We start from the raw sequence: 15960 nt of genomic DNA, 5'->3' as shown, positions 1-15960 counted from the left end.
CTCCAACATTGGGTTAAAACATGGTAGGTGTTGGGCACATTGGAATCACTGTCCTGTGTCATGCTTAGCTGTTGTTTTGGATCTATGTGTGCATCCCTTAACTTATGTGAATCTGTTTTCTCATCATAGCAATGAAGACAACATCTCCTTTGGATGTTAAAGATTAAATGAAATAATGCATGTGAAAGTGTAAACTGTATTTTTTCTTATCATTTTGATTGCATGCCAAGACTCATGCCTTACATATCTTTGACAGTACTTTCTACTCTGAGGAAAGAGAGATACAAAAATTGAGAAGAAGGATTTTCAACCAAGCACTTAAAATATCTTTTGTTAACCAACTGAAGTTAACCAGCCATGTGATCTCTTAAATGATGTATATTTTATAACTAAGGCCCTGCTGGAAGATACAAACACACACACACACACACACACACACACACACACACACAAAGGGTTGATTTTGGGGTGGGGCAGGGGAGAGTGGGGAAATAGCGGGAGACTTAGAGCTGAGTCAAAAGAGTTTACAGAGGTAATAAGTGAGCCCATCAATAGCACGGACATGTAATTTTAGTAAGTACATTAAACAGGTCTCTTTCAGTTACAAGTGGCAAGAACCTACCCAGCTCAAACTGGTTTCAGCAGAAGGGATTTTTATTGGTTCATGTAACTGAAAAACTCTAGGGGTAGATCACTTTTAAGCATGACTAAATCCATAGAGGATAGTTTCCCCAAGGAAAATCAGCGATTTGGGTCCTAGGAGATTGATCACTGGGGAGCCAAAATCCATATATGTCCATGACAATAAATATTTCAGAAATGGCTTAGAAAGAGAAAGGTAGAACTCACACTCTATCGATATGTTTGATGGACACCGATATTTCAGTCTTAAAGATGTATCAAAGTTCAGATGAGGACATAGATCCTATAACTATTATTTTATCAAGAGAAATAGTTTCAAGATAATGAATCCAAATTGCATAACACGAGACTGGGCACATCATTGTGACAGCTCCTTTCTCGCTCCCTTCTATACTCTCAATTTATTAATAATAAAAATATGATTCCTCTAAATCAATCATACTTTTGTCTATAAGCATCAGAAAACCAGCATGGCTAAAGATAATTGTGCCCAAGAGTTTTCATCTCTTCAACTCAAGAGGCCAATGCAATTCTGAGATGGAAATCTCAGCCCTAATTCTAAATCCTCAGGGAGGAATCCTGATCAGTCCCCTATGCCCAGGAATGATCCATCCAATCAGCGATGGCCAGAGAAACAAGGCCGCACACTATGAAAATGACAAAGGTGTCCAGCTCTCGGGCCAATGCATGGAAAAGAGAAGCTACATTCAGAAGAGTTGAAACTGAGAGGGGAAATGCCTAAAAATGTCTGAGAGAATATAGTCTTTAAAAAATAAGGTGACTCCTCTAATGAGGCCCTGCCCTATTAATATTCCAGAAGCCTCAAGGGTATTCGAAACAGTGATTGGCAAAGATGCCATCAACATTGCTCCATTTCACTAAGGAGATCTTCAGGCGGTGAAATGGCCTGTGAGAGTCAGCCATCTGTCATAGCCAGGAAGGTAGCCAGTTCCCTGGCCACAGGCAGCGAAATGCTAAAGAGCCAGAGAAGCATCCACTAGAAGAGAAAATCGGTAACATGCTATCCAAGGGACCTATCCATTCTCCTGGCTCTGCACAGATTCCCTTCTACTGCAGTGACCAATCTTATAAAATAGAACTAGGTGACAAGTTCGTTTTTCACCTAGAAGAGGACAGAATGATATAAAAACAAATAGAAAACAAAGTTAATCACCTCCTTACTAAGTTCTAGCTTTTTACAAATAAACTTTTTGTTTTAGAATAGTTAGGTTTACAGAAAAGTGTCAAAATAGTAGAGACTTCTCATATACTCTGCACTCAATTTCCCCTGTTGTTAACATCCTCCATTAGGGTGATACAACTAATGAATGTTGATACATAGCAGTGTTGATACATCATTATTATTTACTGAAGTCCGTATTTTATTCAGATTTACATTTAGTCATCATATTTCCTTAGGGTCTTCAAGACTGTGAGAGTTGTTCAGAGTTTGTTTTCAGTGACCTTGATAGTCTTGGGGAGGTCTAATCAGGTATTATGTAGAATTTCCCTCTCTTTGGTTTGTCTGATGTTTTTATCATGGTTAGAATGAGATTAGGGTCTGTGGGAGGAAAACCATAGAGAAAATGTGCCGTTCTCAGTACATCATATCAAGGATACATACGATCAAAATGACTTATCACTGATGATACGCATCTCACTTATATGGCTGAGGTTGTATTTGTTAGGTTTTTCCATTGTAAAGTTACTCTTTTTCCTGTCTTTCCATGCTGTACTTTTTGGAAAGAAATCACTGTGCTTAGCTTGTTCTAATGGAGTGAGGAGTTATGCTGTCCCTCTTGAGAGGGCAGTATCTGCATAAATAAATCATTTGGAATTCTTCTGTATGGGAGATTCAGTTATTCTCCTCCATTGATTTATTCAAGCATTTATTTATATGAATGTGCACTCATGGATATTTATTTTGCACCTTGGATTCTAATCCAGCCCTGCCTTATTTATTCTATTGCTCATGTTGTTCCAGCTTTGGCCACTGGCAGCTCTTTTGCTCAGCTCCTGTGTTTCCTTTTCTTAACACCCATCGTTTTGTTGTTGTCAGCACTTCATCACTTTCTGGCATTATAAGATACTCCAGCTTATCTGTACACTCTCTGTCCCAGTCCTAGAATCAGTCCTTTCTCCAACGAAGCATGGTTCCTTTTATTGCATAATGGTATTAGCTACCAAGATCTGAGCACTGGGTATGCTTGCTGCACTTGGGGTGTTGTTATTTCTACGTCTTTGCAGTGAACAGAGCTTGAAAATATATGTGTGTACACTAACTTGTGTATACACACGTGCCTGTATTTATTTTTTACATTTATCCATCTGCGTCTATAGTAAGCTAAACATGAGTTCATACCGATGTCTTCAACTCTAACTCAGTACCATACAATTTATTCTAGCCCTCCCCTCGTGCTTATCGGTAATCTCTCACTCTAACAGTGAGACACCTGGCTCCCACCCTTCACTATCCATTTACTTATTGCTCAATCCCAGGTTTGCTTTTCAAAATAAAGGATAAATAAACAAACGGCCAGCTCAGATGGAAATGATAGATATTGGCCCAAACAGACCTCACGAAGGTCTGTGCTGAAGAAGAAAGTTTATTCATTCTCATATATTAAGGCAAAGAGGGGCAAAAATCCTCCTGATATAAAAAATCATCATAAGGATAGAAATAGAGGGGATTGTTAGAAGCTAATTCTGTGCACACATTGGGCTACTATAAGAAAACTTCCTGAACATCTTGGGGGAAAATGATTCTTTCTGTGTGTATAGTGCCCCTGAGGGGTTTAACATTAGGGACCCCGATCTGTCCTTTGCATCTGGCACTTGTGGAGAACCAGGGAAGGCCTGGCACTGGACCCACTGCACTTTCTGTTTCCACATTGACACTATGGGACATTGAAAAGACCATTGGGGAGCTGGCTAATTTTCTCTCTCTAATTTTGAGGCAATAGTAAACAAGATCAACCCCGTAGACATCGTAAGCACCACACGCCTGGGGGCCATGGCCTAATCATGAGGGGCTCAGAAAGCAAAGACATGCTTATAGTAAACAGGAGCGTTTCCTTCTCAGAGGTGTTGTAATGTAAATAATCTAAATTATGTTGCATGCCAAGTATAAAGAAGCAGGTCACGCCGGTTAGGTGGGAATAAAGATGACATTATCCCTGCCCTCTAGGATTGTGCATTGTTTGGGGGAATACATATTAGATGAGTGCAAGGTTAGATGTTTATTGTCTCTTTCAACTCTACTCTTTTATAATTTTGAGCTGTGATGCATCTTCCCTTTGTATAATACCTGTCTAGCAGGCTAAATGTGCAATACAGAGTGCCAAATTTAACAAGCCGTTTCATGCCAATGTCAGCAGTCCCTTCAGGACAGAGATTTGAATATCTACTGATCTATAACATCAACTACTTGATTGCAATATCAAACAGCAGGTTGGACGACTTGCCAACTTATATGAGAAAGTACCTGGCATTTCAAAATGCATAGCTCCAGGCAAGGCTGAATCCTGAGGACTGATGTCTAGTGGGAATAATTGCTCCCATGACAGTGTGCAAGTCTGACGACTATATTTTATTCTATGGACTAAATTAATATTTTAATGTCAGACAGAGATGCATGAAAAGAAAGTTAACATTAGTGTCACTCTCCGGCTTCTTGAAGTTGTCGAGACCCAGACAGCCAAACCACAACAGTGACCACAATAATGACTTCACTACAATTTCATTCATATCAGTGTGGGGACCCCGAGCTAGCGTGTTTGCTCTACAGAAAAGACTGGCTTACTGCTTTGGCTACCTGATTCCACGCCAGGCTCTCTGAGGGGACTCTCAATTCCATGTCATGTGCTTGGGAGCACCCCAAAGCACCCAGTTCTGTCTAGCTTCCTCACGTCAAAAGTTAACTCCAATTCTCATGTATTTCCAACTGATGGATATTGTTCTATTAAAACTCAGAAGCCAGGTATTATGAGAACAATATATTTAGTTTAAGTGAATCCATTGGCATCTTATTTTCCCTTTTACCTAAAGCTGTAGTATTATCATCAGAAATGACAGAACTCTTAAGGTTTATGCATGAGAGTGTTTTGCCCGGGTTTCTACTGAAACATTCATTAGAATTGAGAAATTAGACCCCCAAATTGTATATAGATTACTTATTCAGATAGTGAAATTATTTAATCAAAATGTAAAAATAATGGGACTTGAGATTCTTACTGAAAAAGTGATCATGTCACAGTTATACATTATGAAAATTATCTGCTTGGAAATTTCTAGTGGTTGCTGTCAGACACCATAAATTATCATGCGGTGTTAAATCGAGGTAGTATGAGTTTCTAATGTTAAGTTATATTAAAGTCTTAAGTCAAATTAAGCCGAGCTGGCATTGGCAGGATAGCCATAACTTTTCTGATATTAGTAAAAATAAAATTGGCAACTTAAAATTAAATCATGCCAAGGTTTTGATACACTTGTCTTAAGATATTAATGAAACATTTCAAAACACTGTTATGAAGTGTCCAGATTCTCAGATGTTTATTGCATGAATTTTGTTAGCTGTGTGTATTTTTTTTCTCAGTGAATGTCTGGTACATTTCAATCTTCAAACATGTAGTTACCTTTATTGTACCGGCACAATCAGTGACCCGTACATTCAGCAATCATATTTGAGCAAGTTCTATCAGCAAGCAATATTTTCAGTTAATACATAAGGTTTTAAAAATCACATAAGAATGGACTTAAACTGACTGTAAAGTCACTGGAGCTTTAGGCATTAGCTTATTGCATTAGCTTATTGCATTGCTTATTGCATTAGCTTATTGCATTGCTTATTGCATTAGCTTATTGCATTGCTTATTGCATTAACATGCTCTTTGCATGCTAGCCTGCATGTGCTGTGCGTATTCTGATTTTATTAAAATAAAAAGAACTGCACCAAAAAAGTAAGTAAACGAGGGGTACTTATGGAAATGGAAATAAATATTTTAAAAGCAGAATTGTGCCTTCATTTTGGTTAATAAGTAAATTTTTTTCAAGATAAATAATATTTTAATATAATTTTTGTTTATTTTTATGAGACAGTGTTGGTACATCATTAGCTAAAGTCCATAGTTTGTATTAGAATTCATTCTTTGTGTTATTCATTCTATGGGTTGTAACAAATGTATAGTGGCATGTATCCACTCTTGCAGTATAATGCAGATTTATTTCACTGACCTCCCCTACAAATCCCCTGTGCTCCAGTATTCATGACCCCCTCCCCTGAAAACCTGGAAACTACTGATTTTTCTTTTTGCTGTCTCCAGAGTTTTGTCTTTTCCAGAATGTTACAGAGGTGGAATCATATAGTCTGTAGCTTTTTCAAATTGGCTTCTTTCACTTAACAATATGCATTTAAATTTCCTCCATATCTTTTTGTGGTTTGATAGTTCATTTCTTTCTGTTGTCTGGATGTACCAGTTTATTTATCCAAGTCTTGGTTGCTTCCAAGTTTTGGCAGTTATGAAGAAAGCTGCTACTGCTACCCTGTTTCCCCGAAAATAAGACCTAGCCGGACAATCAGCTCTAATGCGTCTTTTGGAGCAAAAATTAATATAAGACCCTATGTTATGTTATGTAATAAGACCTGGTCTTATATTATAGTAAAATAAGACCAGGTCTTATATTGATTTTTGTTCCAAAAGACACATTAGAACAGATTGTCTGGCTAGCTCTTATTTTCGGGGAAACACAGTATAAACATCCATGTGCAGGCTTTTGTGTGTACGTAAGTGTCCAAATCATTTGGACAAAAACTAAGGAATGCAATTGCTGGATTGCATGGTAAGAGTATGTTAAGTTTTGTAAGAAGCTGCTAAACTGTCTTCCAAAGTGACCACCATTTTGCATTCCCTCCAGCAATGAATGGCATCAGTGAATGAGAGTGAATCCCTGTTGTTCCACATCCTTGCCAGCATTTGGTGTTGTCAGTGTTCTGGATTTTAGCCATTCTAGTAGGTAGGTGGTTGTATCTTGTTACTGTTTTTAATTTGCAATTCTGTCATGAGATACGATGTTGAGCACCTTTTCATATGCTCATTTTCCATCTGTCTATCTTCTTTGGTGAGATGTCTGTTCAGATCTCTTGCTCATTTATAAATTGGTTTATCTGTTTTCTTTTTGTTTTAAGAGGCTGCTATATATTTTGGATATCAGTCTTTCATCAGATATGTGTTTTGTAAATATTTTCTCCCAATATGTGCCTTGTGTTTTCATTCTCTTAACTGTCTTTCTTAGAGAAGTTTATAAGTTTAATGAAGTACAACTTTTTCTTTCATGGATCGTACTTTTGGTGTTGTATCTAAAATGTCATCGCCAAATGCAAGGACACCTAGATTTACTAATAAATGTACCCTTCTTAGTGTGATAAAATATACATTACATAAAAATTGACCATTTTAGCCATTTGTAAATATACAATCCAATAGCAGTAAGTACATTCACATTGTTGTATATCTAATAAATGTATTTTAAATATATATTTTTTAAATTTCAAAAGTCAAATAGGTTCATTTTGAAACTTTAAAAATACAGAGACAAAGTATAAAAATCACCCACAATCCCCTTTCTGAGATATAACTATTGAGGTTTTGGTGTAAAGCATTCCAAACAAACACACATCCACACACACACATACATACACACACACCCATTATGTATATATATATAATTTTTAAAAACATAATTAGGATCATTCTGTTCACATTGTTTGATAACAGTATATATTATTTCACATTATATTTTCAGCTGTCATTAGATATTTTTCATAGAGCATGACTATTCCTGATTACTTCGCATTCCATCTTGTGGATATGGCCTAATGTATTTAGCCAATTCCCTAATACTTGACTCTTGGATTGATTTCTAGAAATGTCATTACTAGGACAAAGAATATACATGTTTTTTAGGTTTCTATTTATGTTTTAAAAATTTTACTGTCACCAAATTGTTCAGAAAAGTGATGCCAATTTATAAGATAAGAGCATGTCCATTTATTTATGCTATCACCAATGCTCGACAATTAATTAAAAAAGAAAATAAACCTCCACCAAACAAAATGCATCAATACAGTTTGCAAAATGGGAAAATGGAGGGAGGGGTTATATTCAGCAACTTAAATATCAAAATTAAATTAGTCACTTCTAAAAACACCAAAAAAAATGGAAGAAATTTAAAGGCTCAGCTGAGACTATGACAAATCAGGACCATCTTTTTAAAATAAAGCATATTTTTAAGGAAAGCCTTATTGCATTAGACTGCTAAAAGTACTTAAGTTTGACTTTACTGGCCAGAATCAACCTGTATTTCAAAATCTTCCATGCTTTATGCTGTATCTTTTTCTCCAAACCACTGAGTCATTTAAGAACTAAGGCATGTGAAATGTTAATTTCTGCCTTTTAACTTGTTGAATGTCCTAACTACAGCTATATTCTCAAGGATTTGTGCATAATGACATATAGGGTGAGATTTTATTATCTTTAATTTTGCAGCAGTCACTATGGGATGCCTGCATCATCATTTTCAACTCCTCAATGAGTCTTCTTAATTGATGAGAGGGCTTATTTTTCTAGTGTGAATGATATTTGTCACATGAAAAGTGGATAAATCACAAAGTCAATTATAAATTATAAGACTTCCTAATTTTGATCAAATTAGTTGAATTGATACGTAGAAGACTGCCTCTGAGGGCATTATTTTTTTTTGTTTGTTTCGAAGACTTCCAAGAAATTAATCACAAACGTTTTCTTGGAAATACATTATTTTAACATTTTAAATTTTCTATAAATGTCAAATATTTATAATATATACACCCTCTTTTGCAAGGAGAGAATTTATAATGGTTCTTATAGTGGAAAACTTTTTATTTTTTCAAAAGGAATAAAATATTGTAAGGACTCTAAGTAAAGATCTAGGGATCTTCATTGTCACACATTGTTAAGAGGTGCAAGCCCTTAGTACTTGGCATATAGTTATTTAAAAGATCCATGCAGAGAGAAATTGAACCACATACTTATTCAGATCATGCATTTCAGCAGAATCCATATAAGAATTAAGCGTGGTGTTGACCACGAAGCCGTCGTGATAACGCTAACCTTTGGCAAATCAATTAGGCAGCTTCCCTTGTAGATTGCATGCTGTTAATCAGCAAAAATGTATTTCATGTTGGAGAATGGTTATGACTCACACTTACTCTTTGTGCTGACATGATATTTCCATGGTGCTACTGTGTTTCCCCGAAAATAAGACCTAACTGGAAAAAAGCCCCAGTGTGATTTTCAGTAAGACATCTCCTGTCTTACTAAATAAGCCCCAACGTGTCTTTTGGAGCAAAACTTAATATAAGACCCGGTCTTATTTTCGGGGAAACATGGTATATAGTAAATTAATGATTTCCACAGAATTTACTTGATTATCCCCCTCTTTAGATTGGATAAACTACATCTAAGTTAGAAATCTCTTCCTTTAGAAAAGCGTATTATGAAGGGAAAAACCACAAGCTTCTTTCTTGTTAATTTGAATGTGAAATTAGCATATGAGGTGTGACAATTAAGTTCACGAACTCATCTTAGAGAAAGTGCTACATACCTCATTTCTGAATATCACTACGGTCACCTTCCAAGTACTCCCCTTGAGAAGCTATGCCCTGACACCAGCGCCTAGTCCACCCTTCAAAACAATTTTGGAACTCTTTTTTCTGGTATGGCCATCAGAGCTGTTGTCGTATTATCCTTGATGTCTTGAATGTCATCTAAACGTCTTCCTTTCAGTATTTCCTTTATCTTTGGGTAAAGAAAGAAGTTATTGGGGGCCTGATCAGGTGAGTAGGGAGGGTGTTACAATATAGTTATTTGTTTCCTGGCTAAAAACTCCCTCACAGACAGTTCCATGTGAGCTGGTGCATTGTCCTGATGCAAGAGCCATGAATCGTTAGAGAAAAGTTCAGGTTGTTTTCATCTAACTTTTTCACACAGGCTTTTCAGCACTTCCAAATAGTAAACTTGGTTAACGGTTTGCCCAGTTGGCACAAATTCATAATGAATAATCCCTTTGATATCAAAAAAGATTAGCAACATCATTTTGACTCTGGATTTGGACTGACCAAACTTTTTTGTCATGGAGAATTGGCTGACTTCCATTGTGCACTTTGACGCTTTGTTTCAGAGTCGTATTGGTACACTCATGTTTCATAACCAGTGATAACAAGGACCAAAACATCGTCTTGCCTCTCCAAAAGGTCTTGGCAAACTTCGACTCTCCCTTGCTTTTGTTCATCAGTGAGTTCCTTCGGGACCATTTTTGCACACACCTTTCTCATGCCAAGATTTTCAATTAAGATTTTCCCAACTGTTTCTCTATTGATATTTACTTGGTCTCCTGTGTTTCTCACAGTCAGCTGATGATTTGGACACACAATTCGATGAATTTTTGCAATATTTTTGTCAGTTCTGTTTGTTACTGGCCGCTCCGACCTCTCTTCATCAGTGACACGTTCTCTCCTCTCAGAAAAACGTTTAATCCATTTGTATACTGCCATTTTCTTCATGGCATTATCCCCATAAACTTGGACTAACATGTCCCTGATTTCACTTTTATTCTTGCCAAGTTTAACAAGAAATTTAATGTTTGTTCGTTGCTCTAATTCAAGCTCAGATATTCTCGCGATGGCACACAAAATCACGCAACAACAATAATGAACGCCACTCAGCAAGACACCGCCATGCGTCGACACCAACACAGCTGTGAGAACCTGATATACCAAGGTTATGAAACCTTACCAAGCTGTTTGTACAGTGCTGCCAATGTAAGCACACGGTGGCAAGTTTGCAAACCTAATCGTCAGACCTCTTATGTCTGAAGCTTCAGAAGATTCTCCCAAATTTGAACTATGTTTGAAATGAATACCAAGTGAGTGCTTACTTTCTCCTGTCATCTTGCCAGTATGATTGCTGAAGGTCAGGAGCTGCACCCTGCACAGTCCCAAAGACACAGCTGGTGTTCTGGTAATACTTGGGGGTAATACCTCCAAAAAATATGATTCCATCTTTTGTCAGCGTCACCAGAATGAGATGCTGGGGTGGCGTCTTAATTACCTTAAACAAATGTCCCCAAGTGTTCATATCTGAGATTAACATGGTTCACACTGTCATTCAGCTGTTTGACATTTAACATTACACATCTGGATGCACGCAGATGCTTTCATTCCCCCAGGAGAGCTAAATCATAAAAACTCTGCTTGGGAATGTCAATTTGTCACCAACTATCTAAAAGTACAAATTTGAAGAACAGTTAAGGTGCGGATCCTAACAGCCTGGACATACTAGAATTCATCCTATTTGGTTATGAGCTCAAGGTGCAGGTGTGGTGGAGTTTCTCTCACTACACCATGCCCCAGAATCGGTGCCCACCATGTCTCTGCTGCTCCTTCTCAAGGTCAGTTGGAATAGGACTCCCAGTGTACTGAAACCTAAGTCCCACTATATGTTCCAGATAAAAGAGAAGTTAGGACTCCAGGTAAGCTATAGTTAAACACCTTGACTCTTTCCTCCCCTCATAGTGTTTCCTCTTTAGAAGTTAGCTTGGTCATTATCTGGCAGCCGCTGGCAGTGCCCACCAAGATTTCCAGTTCACCACTCCTTCCAAGCACGTCGTCCCGTGAAGTCAGGCATATGACTTGTTCTGGCCAAGGAAATGTGAGTGGGACCATTTAATTACTAATGCTGGGCTACCCAGTCCTGTTGCCCCACTGCCACAACTATAGGTGATACAGATCATTAACCTGGGATTCCAGAGTGAAGGGAATGTAGATTAGAGCCCTCCTGCTGACATGCAATGGATATGTAGCCTGAGGAAGAAATTAAAAAATTTTTTAAACCTTTTAGATTTAGGGGTTCTTTGTTACTGCAGCAAAACTTAGCCTAACATAACTGATGCACCGTCCCTTAAATGGGATTTGTGCTCCAGATCATTCATTCATTTATTTGAACCCCAAGTCAGAACTTTTTCTCATTCTATAAGTATGATCCCAGGACTGGACCTACTTTCTTGTTTCCTTGTCTAAATCTTGCCACTTCCTGATCTTGCAGACCGAATCCCTGCTTTTGACCTCTAGCCTGGCTAACCTTATCAACAGATCTTATGTGTAATTCCTGCCTACCTAATTCCTCAATAGACTCATTCTAGATTCTACACAACGGGCTCCTTCCATTTGCTAGAACTCCCTTCTGTAGCCTTGAATGGCCACAGATCCCGCTGGGCCCCATGGATACTGTACGAGTATCTCATCACCAGCTATGCCTCCTTGAGCAGTCCTAAGCTGGCACAGCTCCACTGCACATGCAGTGGCCTCCAGTGACCCCACGCCTGGGCCATGGCTCCCTCTGCTCTGTTTGCCCTGTGCTACCAGGTAGCGTTCATTTCAGAGTCAACACCATGTGATCAGTGGCCACGTGGGAGGAATGAGACATGAAGAGTAACAGAGCGAGGTCTGGCAGGTGGTAAAAATTCGGGAGTTTGTTTAAGATTAAGAAACAGGACTGTCTCTTCTCTGTGTTTTGGTAACTTTCTTGTTTTGAAGTATGTCTGTAAAAACAGTCTATAAGATGATTTGAACCCTCTGTCCCAGTTACGACATTTCTGACTGTGACGGCAATTCAAGGATGCTCATAAAGATTTAGCTAAGGATGTTCATGATAGTACTATGTAAAATAGCAAGGAGAAAAAGTCAGTACTTAAATATGCACCAAGGGAAGAAAAGTGAATATAAATTATCAATTGCTGATAGGATAAAATAACATCATGTTACAATATATGTAAGGATAAGAAAAAACATAATATATTACTAAGTAAAAAGGGCAAAAATTCAAAATGGGATGTGCTGCCTAAAACTTTTTAAAATTTCATATTTATATTTGCATAGAAAATAGACAAATGGTATATAGCAAAATATTTACGATGCTGGGCTTCAGAGTAACTTTATTTTCCTTTTTTTTTTTATTTCTCAAAGTTTCTATAAGCATGTGTTATTTTGTAATCAGAAAATAATGTTATAAAATATGATAATGTACATGGTTTCTACTTTGGACATGGTCTCAACTATTATCCTGAGACCCAGAGATGACTATTCCATGTGTGTCCTGTCTTTGCAATCATGTATCCTCAGGTTTTATAACAGGTTTCTTCTCTTTTTTCTCTTTCTCTCCCTTCTTCCCTTTCCTTTCTCTCTCTCTCACTCTCTCTTTCTTTTTTCTTTCTTTCTGCTCTCTCTCTCCGCCTCCTCTCTCTCCCTCTCTTTTTCTTTCTTGTCTTGCTCCCTTTTTCACAAAAAATTCAACAAAATGAGTTACTACTAACAATACACAGAACATAATATGTAGGGTTTCAGAAATGTGTCGGTTTTTTGTAGTTGTTTTATGAGGGTGTATATTATATAATTCTGGAAACAATAGTAATAATTTAAAATTTTCATGTTTATTTTCTAAAAAACTCACTTGTGATTAAAGCTTTGGAACAATATATCCTTGTGGGGTTTTTTTTTTCTTCTTTTTTTTTTAAAGCCCCAAGAAGTGTTGAGGAATAGACAAAACAGTATGAATGGTTAACTAAAGTTAACTGTAGGAAATCTAAAGTTTTTGGAAACTGCTTTTAACTAAATCCAGAACTGGAAATCACTAAGCTGATCCTGTTTGGAAAGGAAAGAAAAGAATTGTCAAACGCCAGCTGCTTTTTCCCACTTCTTCCAAATAGCACTCAGAACAATTTGGCGCCCAGGAATGGCCCATCTCCAGCTCATAGGACCAATCCAGGACTTCTGGTAGAATCCGACTTTCTGGCGATCAGCAACAGGTTACTCTGATGAATCTCCCTTTGAGGCAATGCACTAGATTTGGTCCTGGCCCCTACTTCTGTTCTGCTAGAGCCAGGTTCCAACCTTCTTGCCTTGTGGTCAACTTTCTTGACCTTGACTCCAGTCCTTCCAATCACAGACTCCTTCTTCTTTCTGTGTCCTGCCTTGCTATAAAATGAGAGTTGGATGAATACATGAATGAATAAAAATGCTGAATTGAATGAGTGAGGTTTTTGGAACCATGAGCTCATGGAACTGTAATCCTTGGACACTATAATACTGAACTGCCTTGGACAAAACCTACAGAAGGATCTATCTTATCAGGCCTCAGTGGCCAAATGAGCATGACACTCCTCTGCTCTTGCTGCCCACCCTCCCTGATGACCCTAATACCATGCCTGCCCACTCTAGTCCTAAGACATGTCAGGAGTGGTTCCCATGTTTAGTGCATAGAGTTTGAGGTTAAGTCATTCAGTGACATAACAGCGACCTTTGTATGACAGTCTATTTCACTAAGTTGACAAATGTGGTCTGACAATAAATAAAATAACTTGAATAAGATGTACTGAAGAGACACAAATTATTTTCCTGCCATTTTACCAATATTTTGCATTCCATATAGTCAGGGCACCAAGGCCCCATGGATCACCCGGCCACCGAAGTGTTCACCAAACGAGAAGAAAAGAGAATGATTCAGGAATCCTCAGATAACCCTTCTTTTTGTATTCCTCCCTTGAATAAGTTTAGGATCTGTATTCCTGGAATTGCAGTTAGTGAAATTGGCAGACTTATGCCCATCCCTGTGGAAAGATATCCACTGGAATAAATACCTTTGGCACAAAGACATGGCTTAGGTGGCATTTCAGAGCCAACAACAGGCATCTGAGCAATCTGCCGTCTCATTGACATTCCACCACATGCCTCAAAATTCTCCAGGCAGGCCCGACTAAAAAAGTCTTACAAGGCATGCAATTCAGGTAAGATCTAACTATAATTTAGGTACATTTGAGTGATTCCAGACCTTCAGATATTAATCACTTGGCAGGACACAGAGTCCAAGAGAAATGGTGTGTGATGACTTTAAAAAGATTTAAGCAGTGAATGGTCTGAAAGGGTTGCCATGCATTTGTTTTACCCTTACTTAATCTGGTTTTTAGTTTTTAAAATCAATAGAAATGTACTATATTTAGAGATTTTCCTTACAAGTACAGTAGCAAAAGCTGCATGTGGCCTGTGGCTTAATAAGGTAGATATTAAATAGGACTTCATATCTTCCAGGGGAGCAATTTTTTCCCCCCTGCATAATTCTTAACGTCCTTCCCCTGATCCCTGCAAAATGTCACTGTTGAGGTCTAATCCTCATGCAGCTGAACAAACTGATCCTTCCCTTGGCTCCTTGTAAATGAAAGGGAAGGCTTAGCCAGTAGTTTGTATTTGCTTTGGGCAAGCTACACCCCTAGATGCAGGATTAAAAGGGTATTCCCATCTTCAGAATGAAGTTTTAGAAATACATATGGGACAAACTCAAGACGTAGCCAAACTATGGGTCTTATGGATTTGTGTTAAAAGAAGGCCTAGAACAGTTTGGATGTACTACCAAGTAGACTTTTCACTGACTTATAGGCTTTATGTGTTATTTAAGCTCTCTAAAATAAAATGACTTTAATTTTTTAAAAATTAGCTTTATGTAATTGCTTATTATTCAGTTAAAATCGTGTTTATCAATGATTTATAGATAGATGCATAGGTTTATAAAAATCTCTGAAATTATTAAAGCCTCAGAATAGTTCATAATGAGGAAAGATTACAGTTAGAAAAAAAATCACAAGTATTTTGACCCTAAACCAATCCCATAATTTTAAAATCAGTATTTGTAGTTTAACAAAGATGGGGGAAGGAGACCTTTCGTACATTGCTAGTAGGAATATAAATTGCTACCAACTTTCTAGAGTACAATTTGGCACTATATATCAAAAATCTTAAAAAACACGTGTGCTTTAGACCAATAATTCTATTCTGTTGAATTTATTCTAGGAACATGGTGATACACACAAAGATTTGTATATAAGGATTGTTCATTGCAGCATCATTCATAATGATAAAGAATTGGAAACACCATAAATGCCCAATAATTCAGTATTATTTGAACAGATTATTATAAATTCATGCAACGGGACACCAAGCAGCCACTAAAATAATTTTTGAAGTATATTTAGTAAATGAAAAAAAATCATGGAAAGAACAAAGAACTAAATACATAAATATATATTTTAAAAGTAACACAACACTGGAAACAAATACCCATCAATAATGGACTGGTTAAGAAATTGTAGGGAACCTACAATGGAAAACTATGTGGTGTCAAAAAGGGCATGATATGGGTCCATCTCTGAGATGCAAATTACAGAATAGATTGTATA

The 15960-nt window shown here is 37.4% G+C and overlaps 1 protein-coding gene and 1 long non-coding RNA gene across 3 annotated transcripts in view; both read left to right on the top strand.

Annotated features, from left to right (window-relative positions):
* Window positions 1-13199, top strand: part of LOC141571134 (uncharacterized) — a 46677-nt gene extending 33478 nt beyond the window's left edge. For both annotated transcript variants that reach the window (XR_012495813.1, XR_012495814.1), the window contains 2 exons: window positions 6556-6654; window positions 10343-13199. This is a non-coding gene — a long non-coding RNA (uncharacterized LOC141571134). The remainder of the gene's footprint in view (window positions 1-6555; window positions 6655-10342) is intronic.
* LOC109449927 (guanine nucleotide-binding protein G(q) subunit alpha) overlaps window positions 1-15960 on the top strand; it is a 338060-nt gene that overhangs the window by 34562 nt on the left and 287538 nt on the right. The gene's annotated exons all lie outside the window — the stretch shown is intronic.

This window comes from Rhinolophus sinicus, linkage group LG04 (assembly GCF_036562045.2).
Source record: "Rhinolophus sinicus isolate RSC01 linkage group LG04, ASM3656204v1, whole genome shotgun sequence".
NCBI classification, from domain to species: Eukaryota; Metazoa; Chordata; class Mammalia; order Chiroptera; family Rhinolophidae; genus Rhinolophus; species Rhinolophus sinicus.
This window is presented reverse-complemented; position numbering and strand designations above follow the sequence as displayed.